General features: G+C 42.2%; 1 protein-coding gene and 1 long non-coding RNA gene across 2 annotated transcripts in view; both read left to right on the top strand.

The window, feature by feature from the left end:
* Positions 1-20,686, top strand: part of Rora (RAR related orphan receptor A) — a 674,381-nt gene that overhangs the window by 87,469 nt on the left and 566,226 nt on the right. The gene's annotated exons all lie outside the window — the stretch shown is intronic.
* The window catches only part of LOC147821825 (uncharacterized), a 107,708-nt gene extending 87,022 nt beyond the window's left edge, over positions 1-20,686 (top strand). The window contains exon 2 of the long non-coding RNA XR_015446506.1: positions 1-20,686. This exon is cut by the window's left edge and continues 48,717 nt beyond it. This is a non-coding gene — a long non-coding RNA (uncharacterized LOC147821825).

The raw sequence follows: 20,686 nt of genomic DNA, 5'->3' as shown, positions 1-20,686 counted from the left end.
CTTGGGCAATTTAGCAAGACTCTGTCACAAGATAAAATTTTTAAGAAGGCTAGAGATGTAGCTTAGTGACAGAGCATTTGCCTAACATGCAAAAATCCCTGGGTTCAAAAATGAAAGAAAAAATGAAAGAAAGATAATGTTAAACAACACAAAAGGCAGGTGAGCTATAGACTCTAACTTGGGGCTATTTGGGGCTCCAGATAAAAAACAGCTTTGGAAGTTAGACCTAGAGTTGCTGCTGCTGCCTTTCTTTTCTGTATTGTGTGTATGTACTGCAGGCTGAATGATGAAGAGCCTGCAGAGGAATAAAACAAGTTGGGGTGTGTAGTGTTCAGAAAGCAACTTCGGAGGAAACACAGCTGGATTTTGTTGGTCTCTTCCTTTTCAGTTGTATTAGTGAATGCTGGTCATGTTTGTCTTGGTCTAGAGAAATAATCCCACTCTTTTCCTCAACCTTCTGTGTTTGAGTCCTGCCAGCATGAGTCTCCAATCATTAGAAGTCAGATGGGCATGGATGGTGCCAGCATTGTAAATCTCAGGAAATACCGTGCAGAAAGCTGAGGCCATCTTGACTTTGGACTCAGACGTGATCATCATAGGCCTCATCTTCACAACATAAACTTCAGGAGGAGATGGTATCCCGAGTATGAAAGCACTCTGGACAAAGTTTTGAGTGTGCTACCCTGGTGATGATGTGTTATTATTGTCCTCGTAGTTAAGATCAGCATCCTCACTGCTGATTTTGGGTTGGTCCATGAGGCCTAAATCTGAATTATATTGAGACTTTCTACTCTGAAGAACTACCTGTTGGAGTGTGTGTCCATTTATTGTTTGTTTACAAGAAACAGAATCCCTTTACTTCCTCAGTTCTGTCTTAGGGTGACAGTGTGCCCATGTGTTCTCTCTCATACTGTACTCTTTTAATGAGAAGACATAGTTATCACACTTTAAAAGAAGAAAGTGCTTAAGTGATTTCCTTTAAGTTGTTGATATTACCTATAGATGGGACCCCAAACATTCCATACTGGCTACACATGCCTTCAGCTATGGACTTCACAGCCCTCTAAATGACCCAGCTCTGGTGCCAAGTCCAGGGAGTGGGGGAGGCAATGAGAGCCACGAATTCTGTGTTTTTGTGGTCAGGAAATATTCCACATTTTTTCAAAAAGAGTGAAAAATAAATTCTGCATGTGATACTCTAAATTTAAATCAGGATCAACCCTAAAACAAGTCAGGTAATGAACAAAGATATTCAAAGCACATAGCATTTGGGCCCTTGGTAGCCTTTTCTCTTGAACTTTGGAGTAGCTGGAAGCTTTTTCGTTCTCCCTCAAGCTTTGAATTTCCCCTTCTTCACTTCGGTCCACCCACACATTCGGGGGCAGGTTTGCCTAGTGTTTCGAAGGAGGCAGAGAGGTCCTGATTGAGTTAGGGCCTCACTGGTGCTTATTTAGTTGACTGTTTCTGTCTGAGACAGTGGTACCGGTCTGGCTCCCCCGTGTTGCTTGGTATCCACTGGCTTTCCCAATAGGCTAGATTTTCAATTTCAATTCATCCTTGGTTCACACCCACGGTTCTAACAGTTCTGCCCTCTGCTTTCCGGTGCCATGCAAAGGTACCTATGTATAGGGATAGAGATATACAGAAATTTTGTAGCTATGCGGTTTTAAAATTTGGTGGTAATTGTATTTTTGTAAATGCGGAAATACAAGTCTCTGACGTTACAAATGTGAAAATAACATCAAAGTGTGAGAAACACTCTCACACTTAGATATTATTCTAACACTCTGGGGAATAAAATAGGCTTTATTGGTAGATTGTGTCTGCACTTGGAGGCAGTAAGTGGAATATATATCATATTATCCCTCCAACATTATGATATAAACAGCTAACAACACAAAAGTTTTGTTAAAGCAAACATTTAAGCAGGACTTTTTTAAGAGGCAGTAGTATCACAAGTTTGAGCCTCTCCTGGATAATATTTACAAAATAAAAAATAAAAATGACCGTGGATGTAGCTCAGTGTGAGGGCCCTGGGTTCCATCCCCAGTGCCATGACCAGACACAAACAAACAGGGACACTCAGTTCTTCTACCCGAAGGAGGGAAATGGTGACTTTTTGGTATGGTTTATCCCACATTAAAAGGAAAAGAAGATAGTAATTTTTTAATTCTTTGTTTTAACCAGTGGGTATCAAGGCTGAACAACATCACATTTGGCTCATTTCACAAATAGATGCATTTTGCCCATACTTGAAGAATGACTGTTCCTAAATTACGTAGCTCCTTATCAGTTTATAATTTCTGGTCTGAATACCAGTCCTGGTCCTTGGTTTGCTTTCTGAAGCTGTCTCATCTTAAAAGGAAGCTAATTATGGACCACAAGTGTGGACTTTCTCATGTACTCACCAAAGCCAAGGAAGCAATGGAATAATTAGAGAGAGAGACCTAAAACCAAAAACACATTCTCTTTGATTGGACAGGTAATTAAGGCCAAAAGAAGAACATTTTTTTAATGTGCATCTCCTAATAGACCAAATAATTGCTTGAATTTTGAACTTTACTGTCTTAGGGAAAAATAACTTTGTAAGTAGTTCTCTTAGGCCTGTGGTCTGTGGTAGGGGATCTGCATTTCTGTAGGAAGGGAGGATAATGGGGGAGTTTGATGAAGGACTGTTCCACCCCTCCTGAAAGCCCACCACCTCTGAAAAGTCTCCAGGTGTGGCCACACTTGTTCCATTTATTGGGTCAAGGACAATCAGAACAAGTCTAAAGGTTGAAAATTACACCCTGTACTTTGTTATCTGCAGTGAGATTTTATGAAAGCTTGTATTTTTATAAATCAAACTTGGGCAATCACGTAGTTTTGTATTATTAGTCTGACTCCTGGGGTTGAAAATGGGAAAGCTTTACTCAGTTTCTTCTGGATTAGTAAGAAAGACCAGCCCTTATTGAGTTCTTGCTCTTCCTGGCTCTTGCCCAAGTGCCTCACATGTACCCTTTTGCTCCTGCCTTAGGAAGTTGGCGAGGTGCTACTATCTATGTCCCTCATCCTGCAGCGAGGGAATGAGGCACAGAGTGTGTCACAGGGAGCTGGCTTTCAACCTGTGCACGGCAGAATCCATGCTCTTTGCCGATACTAGCCTAGGTGTTCTTATAGAAGAAGGGAAATCATTTTTCAGGCCAAACTGATGGAGAAACTTAACAGACTGTATTAATCCTATTCATCACCAGTTAAGCCCTAAAATCTGTGTTCAGAGTGGCCTGGCCAAGCCAATGCTCAGACTTTGGGAACTTTCTGGAAAGACATGAAATTTCATTGAGTCAGGTGGCTAAATCAGAGTGCTCATTGTGGGAGTCAAATAAGAGGGTCTGATGCTGGGGGAAAGAGCCCCAGAGATTTTCACTTAGTAAAGTGCTTCTAGAAATCAATGACCTGCCTGCCCGAGTCTGCGGCCATATTCTGAAAGAAAGCAGACAGTGATGTTAACATACGTATGTGGCCTCTCCTATCAGGTAGTTGCATTTTGGCAGGATGCTCATGAGACACTGCCTTCTTGTGGGGGAATTTAAATGTATGTTGGTGCAGTTGGAGATTGATTTTCATTGCACCTGAGGGTACGGTAGGAGAAATGGTAGGTGTCAGAAAAGGTAAGGGCGTGCCGAGGCTCACTTTGGGCTGAAGGAGAGTGGAGAAAGTAAGTGCATGGTGCCTGCATAGGTGGTCACGGTGTGGGAACACCTGGCTGCTCCTTCCCCAAGCCTCCCTAACCTAGTGGCTGCTCCTCCTGGGCTTGACTGCCGGCCTCTGACGCATCCATGCTCTTCTGCTCTGGCTTTCTTCATGCTGTTAGATGCTCTCTAGATTCTTTTGGGTTTAGCTTATTTTGTTTCCACAATAAGATAGTTATGTAAACCTGCTGTGTGGGCAAATTAAATTTATTTTACTGGTATTACAATCATTACCCTAAGTTTTGTGACAGTCATGTATGCAAATTTGTACATATCCCGTAGTTAGAAAGCTTAGAAAGGTGTCAAGGACTGCTTTCTCTTTGTACCCCAGAAGTTGTTAGTCACTAGGCAGAAACGTATATATTATCGGATTGATTTTATTTCACATATACATCCATAATTCAGAAAATATTTCCTTTTTTTAAGGAATACATCTTTTTTAAAAGAACATTTATTCTTTTGTTTGGGGATAATGAACAAAGCTGTTGTTTCCCATATGCATTTTCCAGTTTTACTTTTGGAGAGTTTACCTTTTGAAGCATACTTAGTTATTATTATACTATTGTGTTCCCATACTTTGATGAATCTAATAAAAAAACAGGCTATTTTTATTAACTGCCAGATTTCATAACCATGGAGCGTTCCACTTTGATACAAAGAGAAATATAACAGGATTTATTCAGCGAGTTCTTTATATTTATGTGAGTGTGAATAGTGAAAACAATGCACATTTGTACAAGTCCCTCTTATAAATGCACCACGCATATGGTGGCACCAGACATATGGGCTGCCGGAAGTATGAGTGACCTTATTTATGGCACAGTAGTTAGCTCAGTGTTTGTTCTTTCTGTTGTTTGCATTTCTGACAGTAGTACTGTTACAGCAGACTTAGACTATATCTAAAAGGCAGAGCAAATTCTATTTATGTTTATAATTGCTGAAGAACAAGCCCCATATTAGTGCGCTTCCGGGTTTTTTTGAATTGTAATTATAACACATTGAAATTTATATTTTCATTAGTCATCTTTGACATTATTTATTAGAGTATTATGAGATTGCTAATTAAAAATAAAATTGGAAAGAAAAAAGAGGCAGAACTGGGATATTTAATGCCAGTGAAATATGGACAACGATGATTATGTTTTCTTTACTGTGAAAAAATTTTTTTCCAATGGCAATGACCACCTAGCGACATTCTGCTGAGTGGACTTTGTTTTGCCATAATGGAGGTCATGGTCTATTGATCATTCAAACATCTGCGAAGATACAAAAATTAATAATTTTCTTGTTGACATGTGTATATGCTAGCATTTAATGTGGTGGTACTTTGAGGAAATTAAGATGAATTGAATTTATTTTTCCTGAATGGAATGGTTTTTGTAAACCACTCTGAACTGTGCATTTCAGTGAATTTCTCCTTCGATTTTATACCAAGAGTAGACAGATTAGTGAGCAAATGCCTTCTTTTTTAAAGACTTGAATGCAAATCTGATTTCTGTTTTTAAAAGTGAGAGGGAGAGAGGGCAGGAGAAAGTGAGAGAGAAATGCCCAGTGGGGCATGAGCTCCACCCAGATGCCTGCTCCCCTGGTCCTCCGGGTCACAATCCACCCCTGCTAGCTTTCCGAATGCAATTTTCCTTCTTTACCCATTTTGACATTTAACCCAAAAAGAAGACTGACCTGTCAGGGTAACAAGTCCAGGTGGTCAGAACTGAGAACCAGCCTTCTCCACTGTTGCCCTCTTCCCCTGCCCTACCTGAGCTGGAATTTCTGCTCAGTGTTGTTCCACGGCACTAAATAAGCTCAGATGTTGGCACATTGCCTTCCATTTCATAGTAAATGAGCAAATATATAAGAAGTGCTTAGAGCCTCGTCTGACCCACAGTAAATGGCATAGCGAGCTTGCATTTAGCATAATAGGAGTATTGGATCCCTATTTCTGGAGTTTTCCAGCAGATAGCCAAAGCCCTCTCTCCTCTCTCTGTCCTTCCCCACAAGCTTCTGCCCCACCCTGCACTGGAACAGCTTCCAAAGAGACTGCAGCTGTGCCCCCTTGGGAAAAATGGAGTCACCCTGCCCCTGGCAAGCGCTGCTTCAATCTGCCAGGAGTCTGTTTCACCGAAGATTCTAGATTTCCTTTCTCCAGATGATTCGCTCTCACCCCACTGATTTGTTTATTTTTAATGGAGAAAATGCAGATAGGATTTATTTATTTTTGCAAAGTCATGATCAGGATCAGGCTACCTGGAGAGTTACTGAAATAGGCCCCAGGAAAAGCAGAGAGTCAGGGACATTAGTGACTGTCAACATGTCCCAGAGGCCAAGTGGGGTGCTCATGCTGGTTGGGAAGGCCCATGCTCAGGGTGGTTTGTGTTTTGCCTCACTGAATATTACAGAAGGCTGAGTAGCACATGCATACTCTAGACTACATACGTGTGCTCATGTTGCTTGTGTGCACGCAGCATTAGGAAGCCTTCTATTTGCAGTCAGGAGACCTGGGCTTCCTCATTACTGATACACTGTTTATAAAACCTAGCTGAGTTTGAGGATTAATTGTGAAGACAGATACCAGCCTTCTCTTCATTGATTTTTTTAAAGCCCTTTTTTCCTTTCTTTCTGTTTCCAAACATTTTATTCGAAATGCTTCTAAACATACAGGGAAGCTGAAAGAAGTTTACAGGGAAAACCCACCCCAGAGTGGATTTGAACAGCAGTAAAGCCACCAACTGTGATCACACACTGAATTCTTATGCTCCAGGTACTATGCTAAATTCTTTACCTATATTTTCCTCATTTAATCCTCTTAATAACTTTATGGCTAGATATGCTTATCTCCATTTTATAGGTAAAGAAATCAAGGCAGAAAGAGATTAAGTTGCATACTCAGAGTTCTTCTAGCTGTTAGGTGGCAAAATACAGTTTAAACCCAGGTCTGTTAAAGCTGAATTCGAAGTGCCTAACCAAGCACCCTACTGCCAAAACATCTCATGCTGCTAACCGCAGAGCATTCAGCAAGTGTTACGTTGATTCTTCCGTTTTTTCATGGGCTCAAAATCTTTAAAACCCAATCTAAATGTTGTGTTTTCAGATCTTTGCCTCCCAGGCCTCTCTCTTTTTCTTTTGTCAACCTGTGAAATAAGTGTGTTGTAGACTTTGAGCCTCTCGCAGCCCTGCGATCGTGTAGAGCCAGGTATGTCCATCATCACTAGTCAGAGATGCACCTTTACCTTGTCCCTTCTGGAACAAAGTGAGTTCCCTTCATTTTCTGGAGCTGTGACTGGTAAACTATGATTTCACTATTATCGTAACTGATACTATCATTCCTTTTCAGAGCAGTGGAAAGATATTCCTTAGGCAGTGAGGATCCAAGAGGTTTCTTCTTGTGTCCCTTTTGGTTTTCACGGTTCTTTCTTTTTTTCCCTCCCCTCCTTGATAAGGAAGACATATCAGAGTGTAACAGTACAGAGCACTTGGGAGGTTATATGAAAACTTACAGTACACTTGCAACTTCCTGCTGTTTGTAACAACCCTCAGAAATGGAGTACTTTGGAAAGTGTTCACTAGAGGGAATACTTTGGCTGACTGGGTGGGTCATCTGCTGCAACTCTGACTGAGGACTTTGTAGCCGAGAAAAGAGAGAAAGGTGATGATTTCCTCCCCTGTGGCTCTCTTTCAGCTGCAGTCAGGTTTGGGGATTAGAAGGTGAAGGCCGGAAGTTAGGTAGATAGAGGCCTTGACTTTCTCTTCTTTGATCTCTCCTGAAACCCTGGAAGGTTTAGCAGAGTGCCCAGAACTTTTGATCCTTTGACTCATCTGTCATTCATTAGAACTCAAACTTTGCATTCTACCGTTTAAAACATTGTGACACTTTTCAAATTGTAAAATGCACATAATGTGAAATTCATTATTTAAAAATATACCATACCCTCTCTCTCTATATTTGCCGAACCCAGATATTTCCCATAAATGGAACCATACAATATGTGAACTTTTGTCTCTGGGCTCTTTAACTTAACATTTTCTAGAAAACGTCACCTTTAAAAAATCATCAGGTCTTTTACTTATTTTTTTTCCCCTGAAATCATCAGTGGTACCCAATTTTTAAGCCTCTGGCGATAACTTTTGTAATACAGAGGAGGACACTATCTAAAAGTCAGGAAAGTTTCTAGAGACAGGGGCCAGCAAAAAGTAGCTGTGTTCCGTAATGCCTTGTAAAACCGCCAAATACAGCTTCTGATTTTTCTGCCCAGCTGAAGAGTCATTTAGTGTTAACCAGATATGTGAATTCTTAAATTATTCATTTTTTGGAAAAAATATTTTCAGTGACTTTAATTCATTAAATTGTTTCTTTATAAAGGGTTGGGGGCATTTGGGGACAGGAGTGGGTCCACAGTGAGCACACCCTGCAGAGGCTGGGGTCTCTTCTTGGGCACCATGTAAATTCATGTGCTAGACAGGGGCCTCGCTCTCTTCCTGGGCCACAGTGTGCGTGTGCTGATTGACTTCACGGATCACTTGACTTCTTTCCCTCTCTCGGGATGCATTGCCAATGTTGGATTATGCCCTGAGAGAAGCGATCCCTTGTGATCTGCCTTTACTCCCCTGGAGGGAATTCAGAAGTAGTTCTCCCTAGCTGACACATATCAGAGCATCCATATGTGTCCTTGGCGACGGAGAAGCAGAGAAAGAACATTGCAAGCCTTCTGTAAAGCTGGAAAGGCCAAGGGGATATATGTGACAAAATCGATGGCACGCCCCAGGACTTCTCTCTCCCCATGTCCCTGAATTATTTGCCACAAGCAGCAGCCTCCCAGGGCTCTGCTGTGGTATCTGTAATTCTCTCCATTTGGATGGATTCCCAGGGAACCCAGCCCCTGATCCTGCAAGTGGTAACTGCCAGTAGGAAGCTGCTGAAGTGACAGCATCACCGGGGATCTTGCGCATTTCGTGTGACTAATCTTAAGTTTATATCCTGTTTGGCATTTTTCCCTTGCTTTTCTTTTGAAGTTTAAAAAAATAAACGTAAGCTAATAATTCTCAGGTCAGTTTACCATTTTTAACGCACTTTTCAAATATACTCCTGGAGGGAAACACACACAGACACACACACACACACACACACACACACACGAAACATTGTGATGTAAGGGAAATTCTCAAATCAGTCCGACTTAAGTAGAAATGACAAGTAAGCTGACTCCTGAAATTCTGTTTCAGCGTGAAACCAAAATCATTTTCCTTCCCTCTCTTCATCCCATTTTTTTTCCTCCAGATTTAGAATCCTATGGGTAAGCCTTTTCCACTGGCTGCATAATTAGGTGGATTAATTAACACCTGTCCTATAGGTGTAAGACGTCGATGCACAGACTGTGGACTAAGTCTATGCCAGACCACTTAAAAAGAACTGGTGGGGGGTCAATGAGTGCCCCTTAGACATTTTCATAAATTAAAAATGTTGAGAGCCAGCCCAAGGCCTGCATCCTCGCCAGAGAGTTGGACAGGGACGGAGCTGGGCTGGTGATCTGTTTTGATGGCCCATATTAATGATGACAAATGAGCTTAAGGACAACTGTTGGAAAACATTGGAAGCCTGAGTTCTGTAGTTGAAATGTCCTGTCAAATTAGAGAAAATCAACTTAAATGCCAGCAGTGCAAATCTTCTGGAAGGCAACAGGAAGGAAATTCCTGGATCATCAAGCATGCAGCATACTTGAAATTTCCATTAATTTGGTTTGTAGATCATGTTGTAAGAAAAGAAAACTTTGAGTCGGGAGGGGGTTGCGGAATGCCTGCCCATTTCTTTGGGTAACTATTTGCTAAACATTTCAAGTCAGACAAATGACGACGTGCTGTTTGAACACAGGGCCTAAAAGTCATAAAAGCCACACATGAAACAGGTTTTTCTGGGGGTGGTTAACCCTCATTTTCCTGATCTCACACAAATTCCATCTCTTGACTTTCACCAGTTTAAAAGCTGTGTTTAATTTGTTTAATAATCCACACGAAGATTTAATATTCCTGACTTGTCACCCTCCCAAGTAAATTGGTAATAGTGTTATTAAAGTCCCTCTGCCTTGAGACATACATCAAGCCCTTTCCCCTTCTGAGAAAGGCTGTGGAGCATTGTTTAACAGACACGCAAGGTCAGGGGGCACAGCCAGAAGTACACATGGAAGCTGCTGGATGACTGTGATACCACGCTGCCTTTCAGAGAAGGTTCCCTGCTGGATCATCCTGGGTAGGTGTCTCATACAGTAATATATTTATAATTGGATTTTAATTGCAGTCTGAGTTTAGTGTATGTGTGTGTGTTTCGGTTCGCCGCTACCAGAAGGACAATGCTCCAAATGAAATTATACAATAAGGATCCCAGGGCAATTTGTTCTCTGCCAAAAATATATTGGAAGAATAAAATGCATGTGGTGTTGTTTGCCTTAGTTTGTTGACTTAACATCCAAAGTGCTTTATTCTTGGATGTTCTAGCTGGCTTTGGAGTTCACCTCAGGAGCACAGAACGGGGGACAGAGCCCAGGATGTATGTGGTGGGCTTCTTGCAGCGGCCTGCAGTCTCTGGGCATGCTCCTCAGTGACATTAAGTTTTATTCTTAAATCTGAATTGCGGATAGCAATAGCTATCAAGTGTTTATTGGAAGAGGTTGTGATTAACCAGGGTAAGACATGAAAAGTTTCTGGCATCTAGAATAGGAGGTGAAAAATGAGTTATTTGTTAATTACAACTCTTCGATCGCTGATCATTTTCTCATTCAGCACTCTTCTCTGTCCTCCGATATTGGCCATTAAAAAAAAAAAAAAAAAAAGATGAGAATGCTGAGATGCCGTTGAAAGAATTACCTGTGTTGGAGATCCTCTGGCTAAAGTTTTGTTAGGATGAATGTGTTTTTGGTATCTGTTGTACAGCACGGTGATGATGTAGTTGGCAATGTATTATAAAGTTAAAGATTGCTAAGAGAGTAGATTTTAATAATCTCACCACAAGGGAAGGGTGTGTCAGGGGATGGATACACTAGCTTGATTTAATCATTTACAATGTATGCGTACCTACATCAGAGCATCACTTTGTGCACTATACTTACATACAATTTATGGGCCAGTGATGCCTTAGTGGAGTGGACGGAGAGATGTTTAAAGGCCTCCATTGGTCAGTGGATATGGAGACGCCAGGTCTGGCTGTTGGCTCGAGGGTACTAATATTAGCCGAGGTTAATTCCTTGTGGCCTCAGAAGAGGCACTTTCTAAAGAAAAGTGACCAGAAGTCTTCCCAGCACTCATTACATAGCTATGCAGCTATAATTTCATGTAATGTGATATTTCAGAGAGATCACAACGCTAATACTTGTGTCGGTTGGTATTATAGTACAGCTTCCCAATGTGAAATTTTGCTTTCCTGGATCCTGTGCCACAGTCCCTGTGGCTATTCCATTATTGCTCACAGTAAATATGACAATATTTGACTGCTTTTTAGCTCATTAATTTTTCAAAATGTGCTCATGGAACTGATTTTATTTACATCAGAAACATTTGCTATCAGGGCTTTGATGGAAAATAGGAATTTTAGGTTCATCCCCGTTGGCAGTTCTGATTCAAGAGTGACAGGACAGAAAAGAAAAATCATAACAGTATGTGTTAAACAAAGGAATGAGAATTATAAATTTTTAAAGAATGAATCCATTCATACAAAAATAATTGAAATTGTACAATAAAGTTACTCTTGTAATCTCATCTTTGCAAATGGGAATATTTGGGATCAAATCAAATCATAAGACATTCAATGTGATCTCACCATTCAGAATAGTTTGACATGTAATGGAAGTAAGCATGAATTCCACAAAATTAGTGGAGCTGTGCCCACTTGCTGGAAGGCCACTGTGCTCTTTATTGTTAGAATGACAGCATAGACATATTTTGCAATCTAACAATACCAATAAAGAACCTGACTACTTAGCAGGGAAACAGTAGCAACAATTTTTCATTCTATAATTTGTGTGGTACTGGGGATTGACCCCGAGGCCTTTGCAGTGAGCTACATCCTCAGCCCTTTTGCATTTTTAAAAATATTATTTCTTAAATATTGAGACAGGTTCTGGCTAAGCCACTAAGTTGTCCAGGTGGGGCTCTAACTTGAGAGATTCTCCTGCCTCATCCTACCAGAGTCCTGGGATTTCAGGTGTGCACAACCAAGATCACCTCCCCACTCTGTAGTTTGATCATATCTCTTTACCTGAAATACCAAGGATAGTATCAAAATTCCATCAGCTCCTATAAATATGTATGGGGCATTTAATGTCAGGGCCTGTAGTACCCTCATCCCTTTTGACCTCACAAGATGTGCTTTTTGCAGCAATGTGATAATTGGCTTTTGATGTGAATACTAATGTTAATAAATGTAAAATGTGACATTTAATGGATGAAAAGAGGCATTTTTTTTTTTGGTACTGGGGATTGAACTCGGGACCTTGCACTTGCGAGGCAGGCTCTGGAACCACTGAGCTAAATCCCCAGCCCGAAAAGAGGCATTTTTACATTCTATAGTCTTTTTCATCACTACAGTGATAGGAAGGGTTGACAATGATAAAAAATTTTAAACTAAAAAAAAAAAAGGTCTGTTGGTCTCCACCACCCAAACACATGCTTCTTTTCTCTTTTCACAGAGTGGACCAGGATAGGTATGTAAAGAAAGATAATGTTAATACCTACCATGGGATAGCTGCTGGGAAAGAGACCCAAAGAGTAGAGTGGGATAAGAAGGAATTATAGGCATCATTATGAGATTAAGGATGGAAAGTGAGAGATCCCTTCTCAGACGGGGAAACTGAGGCTTGGAGAGGGGTTCAGCCCTACTCAGAGTTATAAGCCTCTGTGGAGATGGTGCCTGGGAGAGGATAGGGATTTTATTGCTCCCAGACAGAATTTGAAGAGTAAAGGAATTAGAGAAAAGTTATGCTGAGGGGAGGGAAAAAAAGAAAGTTAAAAAATGGTTGAATAAATACAGACGAGGCATTGCTTTTTAAGAATTACCTGTGTCGGAATCAAAAGGTTATTCTGACTTGGACATTCTCTGACTGAAAAGCCAGGCTGAAGTTCATCCCTGTTGTGCTCTGGATCTTTCCAGGCTTGGTTATGAGAAGCCAGAGCTATGAAGGGGACTCCACGCTCTGCTCCTAACTCAGCAGAGAGGGTGCTCTGTGGCCCCAGATGCAGGTCGGCTGCCTACCTCACTGCCTCCATCTGCATCCATTTTGTTCCTGCCTGGAGGTAGACTGCAGTCAGGATCCAAATATACAGGAAACAAAACCTAGCAGCATGCATTATTATAAGCTGTACCCACTAGAATATAAAAATAGTATTTTCCTAGTGTTTGCATTATCTCAGAGCCCCGATAAGGGAATGGCTTAAAGGGAAAATGCTGATACCTAAATGGTGGGGATGCCGGCTGCATAATGGGCTGAGAAGTGGGAGCAGCCAGGGAAATCTGCTTTCAGGGGAAGCAGCGAGCAGGTGTGGTGCTGGGTGCTGGAGGGTGACGAACCCTCCCACAGGCCTCCGGTAGTGATTGCCGGGACTTGTGGAAGGCTGAGGCCTGATAAGCAGTTATTTGGTAGAATAAGCAGTGACACTGACGACTGTGAAACAGGCTGACGTGGACTGTTCCTGTCTTTTTACCAGCATTTTAACTGGAGAGTCAGCAGCCTGGAAAACCTGGCCCCTAGAAAATAGGGATCGAATGGTACAGTCACTATAGTCACGCTCTTTCCTCTTCCTTCGCAGGGATGGACATGGGGGCCTGGAAGACATTTCAGGTCAGACCATGCTGAGAAATCCAGCCTGGGCTTTAACATTGCTTCTCAAACTTCTCTACTGTAGAATCACAGAGGAAAATGGAAGGAGCAGTTAAAAACCCCAGAACCCAATTTGTGTCCTGGATGAATGATATCAGAATCTCCAGAAGGACAGGGGAGCCCAAGCACCAGTATTTTTGAAAGACAACACGAGTGCTTTCAATATGGACCCTAATGAGTGGGCTAGAACATTCTCAATCTGCAAATAGTTTAAGGGGGGATCCACGGGGGTATCATTTGTCTTGGGGCCTAGGAAACTCTTTGAAGCTCTTCATGGGCCCCTAAAAGTGGTTGAGGCACCAGATGTAGCCAGGGGAAGGAAGAGGAGAGAGGAGAGGACAAGGTGGTGCCTGCTCTTTCATTGTTTGGGGAGGTGTATTTGTAGGCTAGGGGTGCTCTGTTTTGACATATGTTGGTCTGTGAGTCAGTGAAAGCTCTATTTCCCTCCCCTCTCCACCCCCACATCAGCAGCCAACTCAGTCCTTGGTGGGTTAAGAAAATCCTCACTATCCATAGAGGATGCACCATACCCCTACCCACCCAAGCGCAGGGCAGAGCTGTGACAGAAGAGTGACGCCCCGAGAAAGAAGTTTCATCATGAATCGATTAAAACCCCAGCCTTCTGACCTCCAATCATAAGTTCCTGGCCCTGGGAAATAGCTCTTTAATGGGCTGTAGGCGATAAAGCAACAAGGTTGAAATTGAGGTTACATTAAAGCCTAATTTTCTTATGAGGAAAAATGTGCAAGTGAATATGAAAGTGATGTACCTCTGTAATATAGCTTCTTGCCTCTGCCCAAACATCCTTAGCCTTTTGTCTCAATTTTCCCAGTACAGCCTGTGCCTGAAGCTGCCGGAATATATTTTCCTCAGCAATGCACTGACAAGAATTCCTCTCAGGGGTATGGGCAGAGAAGAATGGCAGAGCTACAATTTAGGGCAAATCAGGACTAATGAAGCCCGGTATAGGAATGGATGTTTTTGCCTGCTCGCCACCCACCTGGCATTCGGTTACATTTCTGGACACCAGAGAAGAACATGAGATACCTGGCTTCAAGATCTTTCTCTTACCAGCTGTGTAAGTTTAGGGAGAAAAAAACAAATCACCTCTTCTCTTAGCTTCAGTTTTTCATCTGCAAAAGAGGATGCCTTTGATAGGATATTTATGAGATCATATTTGGGAAAGAGCTTTCAGCATTATACAGCCATGTGTAAAACATAAGTGTGGCTTTATTGGTTCTGCCCTGAAGCCACTAGAACCACCAGCAAATCATGAAAGTACTCTGGGCCTGATTTCTTCATCTTTAACGCTGGGGATTTTGAAGCAACAGTTCCAAATACATCCTAGCTCTGGTTCTTGCTTCTGGATTCTAAGAAAAGATTCCAAGTGTTTTGTTTTCCCAAGCTGCCCTTCCTCAAATGCTTCGCGTTCCCAGTCTCCCTCACAGTAGAAGAGCCCCCTCCTTTAGGCACTGTGAGAATTTAGAAATAGAACATAGAAAGAAGAAACAACATGGAATAATGCCTTCCCAAACTTTCCAGCTCAAACAGCAGAGCCTGCCTTCAGAAAGTTTTCTGAGTTCACAGAAGTGCTGAGATGCAATCCGGAAATACTGTTTACTCTTTTGCAAACAGCAAGAGAGGTGATCCAGAAATACCAAGTGAAGATTTGTCCTCTTACCGCAGTTCTTATTTCCCTGGTGTTTCTAGGCGGTATTAGCCTTATGCTTAAACAACCCATCTTATATTGTCCGGGATTTCATACACACTAGACGACATTATGCTGTTATCACTTTTAATGCTGCAATAATTTTTATAACTGCAGTGTACATATGGTTCCTTATTATAACTTCTACTTGGGTCTTTTTATAAGAAGTCATTTTTTTCTTTTGGCAGCTGCATTGCTAAGGACCTTGAGGATTTCCTTAATGCCGTCACTCAAATGATTGTAGGTTCTGAATTATCATTTTCTGCTTTTGTGCAATTTCTCCTGTTCCTTGGAGCTTCGTTACCTGCTCATGAAGAATATGGCTCTTTGGAAGTCTAGATTGCAGGCAGCCGCAGCGATGCTCAGTCTTGTAGGAGGGTGCTTCTTCCCACCCTTGGCATGACAGATTGGAGATTCTGGTGCAGACGGAAGCTGAAATGAATTGCAGAGATGAGACCCCAAAGACGAAGAGATATGCAACTGGCTGAGGGTTTCAAGGGGTAATTTAGTCATTGCTGACTTCAGACTTTCTGGTTCGAGGAGTTGGTTTGTGGAACAGCAAAAGCTCCCTCTTTGAGAACTTGTTAGAGCCTGTGTCAGAGCAGGTGGGGGTGAGCTCCCACAGTCATTGGACAATCTTTAGTAATTCCCTTCAGAAATGTGCTTGGATGGCTCAGGAGAAATGTACATCGCTGCGCTGCACACAGCCCCAGTTCTGCTCCCTACCAGCTGGTGCCCTTGGGTAGGACAGCAACCTCTCTGAGCCCAAGAATTGTTAGGACTCAGTGTATTTTCCTGTGTAGTGTTAAGAATGAAGGGATGATGCTTTTGATTTCTAAGGAGGACTGACAGGACACTCAATACATTTTACTTATTTTTATTAATATCCCCCCTAAGATAGAGTGGAATATAAGACTTCAGTTCCTGCCATGAAGAGATGTAGACTTTATATGAGGTGTTTTTTTTAAAAAAATTCTTCTCCTGGGAAGAGGGCTCCAGCCCTGGGTGCATACTGGATTTGGATTTCAGGGTCTACAATGGAGCCCGGAGATTAGTACAATATGTCAGTTTTATTGAGGTATGATTTAAGATAGTAAATTATGCAAATCTTAAGTGTATGGTTTAATGAATCTGGGCTTGGAATACATCTGTGTAACCACTACCCATATCAAAGCAGAGGGCATCTGGCCCCTGTGTGTTTTTCAGATGACTATAATGGGCAGCCAGGGCCAAGAACCACAGCCCAAGCAGATGGCCATCCATGTTGGACCTGACACTGTGCTTCCTCCCTCCCCACAATGCACCCTGTGAGCCCTCATCTGTTTTCCTATCCCTTCCTACCTGGTGCTCCCATGTCTAGATATAAGCCACAACAGCTTCCCCAGAGTCCTTTGTGTTGCAGGAAGCAAAGGGCAGTAAGACCGAGGATGAGCATCAGGCATGACTGGGCTGCTCAACACATACGTGCACAATGCACCACCCCAGTGAGTGGAGATTCAGTTACATCCAGGCTTTGTGCCTGAAAAATTCTGAGTCCTGTGCAGAAGACACACACCTACCTACTCAGTACTGTGGGGGCGTGTTAGGAATGAAAAAGGCTGAGGTGGAGGGGGTCAGGGTTTCAAGTTTTCTTAAAAGAAGGTCTGGGTGCACTTCAGCTTCCCTGTTTCAGCTTTTGTCTTAGTTATTTTCTCATTGCTGGGACAAAATACCCAACATCCACAAGTAAAAGGAAGAAAGGTTTATTTTAACTCACAGATTATAAAGGTTTCAATCCATATTTGGCTAGTTCCAACACAAGGTGGCATGGCATAGGGGCATGGAAGAGGAGAAACAGTCGATGGCATGGTAGACAGGAAGAAGCAATCCTTCCTTCTCCTTTCCCTTTTTATTCCATCCATGCTACGAGCCTATTGGCTGGTGTCACCAACACCCAGGATGGGTCTTCCCTCTACAGTAAATCCATCATCCACATCCAGAACTATCCTAAACTAATCAGTGGGCTGATCCAGCATCACTCCCATGATCCACTATCACAGACCCATGATCCAGTATCACACACTTATGATCCAGTGACTCTCAAAAGCCCCACCTATGAGTACATGAGCTGTTTTCATTCCTAACACTCACTGCATATCTTTATTAGTGCACCCAGCACACTGTAGGACAGTGATGAAGAACCTTTTACAGACCAAGTGCCGAACTGCAATCCAAAACCCACTTATTTATTGCAAAGTGCCAACACTGCCATGAAACCTTCTGAATACTGAAGCTTTCATTTAGAAAAAAAAATCTCTACATTGATATCTTTTGTCTTAAAAGAAAAACACAATAACACACATGCATAGGTTCACTACCACTGCTGTAGGATTATCTGTCTATATGTCTTTTTTTCCCCTTATACAATGGGATTTTTGAGGATAGAAACCCTATCCTACCCTTTCTGTATATCCAATGCCCATTGCAGTACCATGCCATCAAATTCAGTATGTTTCTGTTGAATAAAAGAATGAATAAAATAATTAATGAAAGAATGAATGAGCAAAATTGTAGAGTTATAAAGTAGGAGAAGGAATACATCCCAGGTATCTTCAGCCCAAGCAATTTAAAGGCATTTAACCTAAATTTTTTCCGTGTTTTTTCTGGCTATTTCATTGTGGACTTTAAAAATCCTACCTTTTTATGTTAAAATATGCTAATTGTTATTGTATGTTACAGCATCAAATATTTAGAGGACACACATTCTTTGATGAATACAGCGCTTCATAATGGAAAATTCAGAATTTCAGAAGCCCTAGTACCATAGCTAAACTGAAAGTATGGACTTATTCCTTTTGCCAGGGAGTGACTTTAAGAGTAAAGTGATCTCAAAATCCAACTTCCCAAAATGTAAGAGAGAATTACTGAGGTGTAGTTAGCAGTCAAAACAATTCTATAGAGGATAACAGATGGAGTGGTGGCATTTCTATTTCAGGTCAAAATTCTGTAAATGAATTTCTGTAAATGAGAAGAGGTTGAGTGTTTGATGGCAAAATATTTTTAGCAAGAAAGAATTTACTTTGGGAGTTATATTTATACTAATGTACAACAAATTCAGCAGTCGATAGGGCATGGAAAGAACCCAGATTAAGGTAAAGAACTCTTTATTTATATCTATATAATGCAGTAAAGAAAAGTCTGTGAACATAAACTAAACCAAATCATGGACAGTTATGTGACCAGAGTCTTTGAATGGTTTTGTTTTGGATTTATTTACTGCCATTAACAGAATTTTTGTGCCTGCAACCCAGTGGAGTTTTGTTTTAATCAGATTTGTTCGCTGAGGCATTTTATGTTGTTAAAAAAATAAAATGTAACTTTAAACATCCAGCTGCTTTTCTGAGAATTACCCATCTATGAAAAAACTAGTGACGCCATTAACATTTATGAGAAACAGACTTAACATTATCATAAATTATACAGTAAACTATCTTGGCCTCAGATTGAAAGGTGTGTGTTTGTCTTTGAAGCTGATGTATTTTGACAGCGCACCAGGAGGCAGCTCACTCTGAATAATGGGCAAGATGAGAGCCTCTGAGGAAGGAAATCACTCCCTTACCTGAACATAAGCCAGGTAGGGGGTAAATGAACTTTCCCACCTGGACTCATCGCAATTTTAGAAGCATTGATCACACAATAAGTTAGCACTAGCAGGGACCTACCTAGAAGCCATTTAGTTTTATCTTTTCTGTTTACTCTGAAGCTCAGGAAACAAATAAACAAAAAATCCTATGGGCTTCCTCCAGAGCTTGAGGGTGGAGCCAGAACAGAACTCAGCAGCACCGCAGAGCCCAGCTCTGCAGCCCTGGGAAACCACAATGGCTCCTTCAGCCCCTGATTGCTCCTCCGTAGAATGAGCGTAGTTTGAGCTGTGTCCTCTCCTATTTGACCAGCCTACATTTCAGTGGGATTTGTAATGATCTGGGAAATGGCTCAGTTTTACTGCCTTGTCCATTCAGTGCATCTCAAAGGAATGGCTGCTTGGTCCAGGAATGGGGTCTCCAGTTCTAGTGGTTATGTGTGAGGCCCCCAGGAGAAGAGGGGGACCAAGGTCCTCCAGCTGCTGCTCCTCACTTCTCCAAGGATAACAGTGTGTTCTGTTCAGGCCAGGGGAGCACATAGCCAGCCCCTGTACTGTTGTCTGCTACCTAAAACCCTAACAGCAGCCCGCTGGGCAGTGGAGCCGGCTCAGGAGTCCTCTCTTGGCTGTGGCTGTTCATGTGCATTCTTTGTATGCCATCTTCACTGGGACGGCATCTGTATCACACTTTCATAGCCATCCTCTTCGTTTTATAACCAACCTCTTCGCCTTCCCAGATCAGCTTCCCTATCATTGCTAAAATGCCCATCTTCCATCAAGGACAATGCTTTTTTGGGATTTTGTTTTTCCTGTATGTACGTGAGCCATCCCGTCCATCTTGTCCCCTGCCTGCGGCTCACCTCCCAACCCCAGAATTCCTCTTTGCCGGTCCAAAACCTCACCTGATAACGGGCTCCCCTGGGGCTCAGCCTTCTAAGCTGATGACTTTATGGCTTTTCTTCTCTCGGCTCATCCTTGTAATTATGAGATTGTTTGTTTCTGGTGCCTGTGATGTCAAGGACCTTCTGGCTTCAGAGGAGTTGTGGTATTGTAGTTACTTCTTCCTTCCCAAGGATCTGTCTGTAAGGCCAGCTGGAGTCTCCCAAAGCCTGCAGCACCTTCCCGGAGGCATTTCTCCGGCATCCTGGGGAAGGCAGTCTCTATGAACCTGGCATCGTAGGACGGAAAAGGAGTCCATTCAGCCATGCCATCTCTCTCTAATAAAGAGAAACCTCACTTCACTCTGAAGCCACAAAAATGTGCTCCTGGCTTCGTTAGAGGGAGTCTGTTTTGGAAATTCCATGGTCAGAATCAGCCTAGTGGTGGCGCAGGCAAACCATGAGGAATCAAGTGTCCTGTCTTTCAAGTCAGCCAGCCTCCTTTAAAGCCAGTGGTTTACCGGAGATCTCATGTGGGTTTTCATTTTAAATGGTGCCCTTGAATGTTGCTTATATTTGCATTGCATTGACATATCCGTTACAAAGCCTTCATAGTGGAGCACCTCCCAGTAAATAGAAGGAGCCAACTTAAAGGACTCCAAAGCCAGCTCCCTCCTGCACTCTGGTGATATGGAAAAAAAGCAGTGTCTTCCTTGGACCTGACCCCAAACTCCAAACCCATGAGTGCTGGATTCCTGTGCCTCTGGGCATCTTCACCAAAGGAGGAAAATTCGTGGTTCTCTCACAACCAAATGGTGCTCACGTACTGCACATGTACTGAGTTTTGTACTGTTATTTTTCTAATAAATATAGATGCTTCGGGGATTTGTGAA

The sequence above is a fragment of the Heterocephalus glaber genome, unplaced genomic scaffold (genome assembly GCF_053883595.1).
Source record: "Heterocephalus glaber isolate CG9 unplaced genomic scaffold, H.glaber_assembly_v1.0 deba00001689, whole genome shotgun sequence".
Classification (NCBI taxonomy): Eukaryota; Metazoa; Chordata; class Mammalia; order Rodentia; family Bathyergidae; genus Heterocephalus; species Heterocephalus glaber.
This window is presented reverse-complemented; position numbering and strand designations above follow the sequence as displayed.